Raw genomic sequence first — 4532 nt, forward strand, 5'->3', positions numbered from 1 at the left:
AGTATAGTTCCCCCACATTAGGTGCAGTACAGTTTCCCCACATTAATTGCAGTATAGTTCCCCCACATTAGGTGCAGTATATTTTCCCCACATTAGGTGCAGTATAGTTCCACACATTAGGTGCAGTATAGTTCTCCCCACATTAGGTGCAGTATAGTTCCCCCACATTAAGTGCAGTATATTTCCCCCACATTAGGTGTAGTATAGTTCTCCCCACATTAGGTGCAGTATAGTTCCCCCACATTAGGTGCAGTATAGCTCTGAGCTATACTGCACCTAATGTGGACAACTATACTGCACGTAATGTGGGGAATTATACTGCACCTAATGTGGGGAGCTATTCGCTCCCCACATTAGCAGGGCCGGATCATCATTGGCGCTCCTGGAGCACCTGCTCCGGGCCCCGCGCCCACAGGGGGCCTCATCACATTCGGGACATCCCTGCGGGCTGCTCAGTAGTGGATGGGGCGGCTGCTTGTTAAAGATCAGTACGTAGCCCAGCCGCGGCCACTTTAAAACAGTGACCAGCGGCGGCTCCTGTGGGCCCGGACTCCTCCTGCTTTTTCTATTTTTCTTAGTTCCTTACCTGGCCGCGCTCGGCAGGCTCATGTAATGTGTCGGGTCTTGTGGGCTGTGACGAGTGCGTCGGCAGGCTCAGGTAAGGAAATATGAAAAATAAAAAAAGCAGGAGGAGGGAGGGGGGGAGCAATGAGAAGGGGAGGATTATGAGTGGGGGAGGATGATGAGTGGGGGGGCATGATGAGTGGGGGGGGGGAGATGATGAGGCAGAGGGGGTAATGATGAGCATGAGGGGAATGATTGGCAGGGGGGTAATGATGAAATGTTGAGCAGGGGTGGGATTGATGAGCGGGAGGAATGATGAGCAGGGGAGGGTAATGATGAGCAGGGGGGGAATGATGAGCAGGGGGGGAATGATGAGCAGGGGGGGAATGATGAGCAGGGGGGGGGAGAATGATGAGCAGGGGGGGATGATGAGCAGGGGGGAATGATGAGCAGGGGGGAATGATGAGCAGGGGGGAATGATGAGCAGGGGGGGAATGATGAGCAGGGGGGGGAATGATGAGCAGGGGGGGGGAATGATGAGCAGGGGGGGGAATGATGAGCAGGGGGGGGAATGATGAGCAGGGGGGAATGATGAGCGGGGGGAATGATGAGCGGGGGGGAATGATGAGCAGGGGGGGGAATGATGAGAAGGGGGGGATGATGAGCAGGGGGGGGGAATGATGAGCAGGGGGGGAATGATGAGCAGGGGGGAATGATTGATGAGCAGGGGGGGAATGATGAGCAGGGGGGAAATGATGAGCGGGGGGAAATGATGAGCAGGGGGGAAAGATGAGCAGGGGAAAACACGGGAAAGGAAGCGGGGGGGGGAGGGGTAAATATGGCACAGGGGCTGATAAAAGGGGGAGGAAGGAGGGGGGGGGCAAACTGAGGATCAAGGGGAATCAGAGTTTGGGGGATGATGAGGCATATAGTTCAGAGCTTATTTTTTTCCCTCAAATTTTCCTGTGAAAATGAGGATACGTGTTATATGCCAGTGCGTGTTATACGCAGATAAATACTGTAATTACCCCTTAGGGGTCTGGGGGGCAGAGGGGTCTGGGGGGAATTAGGGCTTGTCCACACTACGAATTTCCACCAGCAGAATTTCGCTTGTTTCAATGGGATGCTGCTGCTCTGTGCACACTACGGAAGACACAGTGGGTGGTAGTATTATTTTTAGAGGGCATGATGTTTGGCAGTATTATATTTAGGAAGCACAGTCTCTTGTAGGGTTATAATGATTGTTGTCTTTATGCAGAGGATGAGGATTGGCTGGCAAAGTGAGGAACCAATGATGTCCTGGCGTCGAACTTTACAGAGGAAGAAGAAGCTGGAAGAAGACATGGCGTCTAGACCAGATGAAGAAGAACAGGAGGGGGGGGGGGGGCATCATAATGAAGTGCTCAGTCTTCTAGGCAGCCTTAATCTGGCCCTGAACATTAGGTACAGTATAGTTCCCATCATTAGGTGCACTATAGTTCCCCCACAGACATACAGCCTTCAGCCATATACAGTGTATGGCTGGAGGCTGTATGTCTGTGTACTGCCCCACTTCAGTATTCCAACCACCGGTCCTCCGATCCGGGGTCACAATCTACTGCTATGGCCTATAGACCATAGCAGTAGGTCCCGGGACCGGAGGTGGTCGGAACACCGAAGTTGACGGACTGCCAGCTGGTGCTTGTGACTTACCATACCGGCCGGCGTGCGTCCTCCTCGATGCTCCGCTCCTCCATTGCTATGGGCACACACACGGGTGACGTCAGTGAGGTCCCTGCGTGCGCTACCTCCCGGCGGCCCCTGCGTTTTTAAAGTTAACGCGGGGGCCGCCACAGAAAGGTAACAGAGACATTCTTGTGTCCCGAAAAGATATTTCGGGACACAGGGATGTCCAGAATGTGACGGGGGCCTCCTGCGGGATGCTCAGCGGCAGCCGCGGCCAAGGCACACCCGGCACATCCCGTGTGCATGCTTATGCTGAGCAGCCGGCAGGGGGCCCCCTGGGGGATGGGGGCCCTAGGCAATTGCCTGGTTTGCCCCTATCTAACGCCGGCCCTGCTTATAAAGGGGGGCCGTACTAGAAGCCCATGTGGTAAGTGCCTTGGGGTGTTGTGTAGATGGGGTGTTGCTGTGTTGGTATATGAGGCGTTAATTTAACCCTTGCCACTTGTGACGCCAGGGTGAGGGTTAATACGCTGAGGTAAATTTTCGGCCTATCGCCACCCTTCCCAGAAACGATAGGTGCATGCATAAATAACTGAATGTCCACAGCAAAGATGAACTTGAACTTGCGTGAAACTTTACTGAGGTATTTGCGGTACATCCAATAACAGCAACAGTCTTATTAACAAAGTCTCTATTCAGCACGGCAGTGATTGACAGATGCTGAGGACCACTGAATTATCCAGAAATCATTAGAATTAGGGTTTCTTCCAGAGATGCGCTGGATTTAGGGGATTATTTAGGTCCAGTGATCTTTGCGGAGTTAACAGGGATTGAAGTAACTCACAGTTTTTGAGAGATGGCCGTGGCCGCAGGGCTTAGGCCTAGCAAGTGCTGATGACAGCTGCGCAGATCCGTCCTCATCAGCAGCGCAGGAACAAGAGAGATTAATGGCCGCCGCTCCCTTATATGGGCAGGGCCGTTTTGGATTGGTCCAATGTCAGCTGTCACTCACCGTTACAATGCATGGTGGGTGATCACCTGACTACCTCCAAAGGTCCTTAACTAGAAAACCATAGAGTTCTGGAACGCATCACGTGACCCGCAGGTCCTGCGACACCACAACAAGGTAAGTATACATTACATACATATATACACTTAGAATTTGAATAATTTTGACTACTAAGAATAGGCCTGGGCATATTAGACTGTTGCCTTTTTTTTTTTTTTGGTGGGTGTCACAGGAGTCAGGCCCCCGTTAAAATAAAATGGGCTGCATGGTCTAAAATCACTTCAGTTCAAGTCACTCTTTCCAGCTGTTGCAAAGCTACAACACCCATTCTGTCTGGAGAGCTTCAGCGGTTATAGGAGTTGTAGTTTTGTAACTGCTAAAGCCTCAAATTGGGGTACAGTGTCATCCATTATTACTACAAAACTTAGAAGTGACGAGAGATTTAATGGGACAGTCAGGAGAATACACAAACATAAAATGACTCACAGGAGACATCTTCTCTGTTGTCTTTCCTTTTCTTCTTCATCTGGTCCAGACGCCATGTCTTCTTCCAGCTCCATCTTCCTCTGTAAAGTTCGATGCCTGGACATCATTGGTTCCTCACTTTTCCAGCCGATCCTCATCCTCAGTATAAAGACAACAATCATTATAACCCTTCAAGAGACTATGCTACCTAAATATAATACTGCCAAACCCTGTGTACCGTGTATATTATCCTGCCAAACATCATGCCCTAAAAATAATACTACCACACACTGTCTTCCGTAGTGTGCACAGAGCAGCAGCATCCCATTGAAAACAAGCAAAATTCTGCTGGCGGAATTTCGTAGTGTGGCCGAGCCCTAATTCCCCCAAACCCATAAGTCCTCCTCCAGACTCCCGCTCCCAGAGACCCCTAAGGCTAGGTTTCCCCCCTTTTTTTACGTGCAAAAAAAAAACAGAAAAACTGCTACTGCTTTTTCCTGTGTTATGGTAATTTTTGGGCATTATTTTCTTGTGCTTTTGCCTTCTCTGGAAACCTAGCCTTAGTCCTCCCCTGGTCCTTAAGTCCCCCCCCCCCCCTTCAACACTCCTGTTCCTTTTCCACTATTCCACTTGTTACGACACTCCCCGACAGGTAGAGGAAGCTGCCACTTGGAATGATCCCCTTCTCTAGGAACGCAGGTTGGTTCCAGCCGACTGTCCAACTCCCGACCAGAGGATACGAACGCGGCTGCTCCCGATCAGCAAATCAGTCGAACTCTTTCCATAGCTAGAAATAACGAAAGCGCTATCCCATTAGTAATTCCCCCCA

The 4532-nt window shown here is 50.9% G+C and overlaps 1 long non-coding RNA gene across 1 annotated transcript in view; it reads right to left on the reverse strand.

The window, feature by feature from the left end:
- Positions 1-2671: 2671 nt before the first annotated feature.
- Positions 2672-4532, reverse strand: part of LOC130339669 (uncharacterized) — a 6257-nt gene continuing 4396 nt past the window's right edge. The window contains exon 3 of the long non-coding RNA XR_008879987.1: positions 2672-3862. This is a non-coding gene — a long non-coding RNA (uncharacterized LOC130339669). The remainder of the gene's footprint in view (positions 3863-4532) is intronic.

This window comes from Hyla sarda, unplaced genomic scaffold (assembly GCF_029499605.1).
Source record: "Hyla sarda isolate aHylSar1 unplaced genomic scaffold, aHylSar1.hap1 scaffold_549, whole genome shotgun sequence".
Taxonomy (NCBI): Eukaryota; Metazoa; Chordata; class Amphibia; order Anura; family Hylidae; genus Hyla; species Hyla sarda.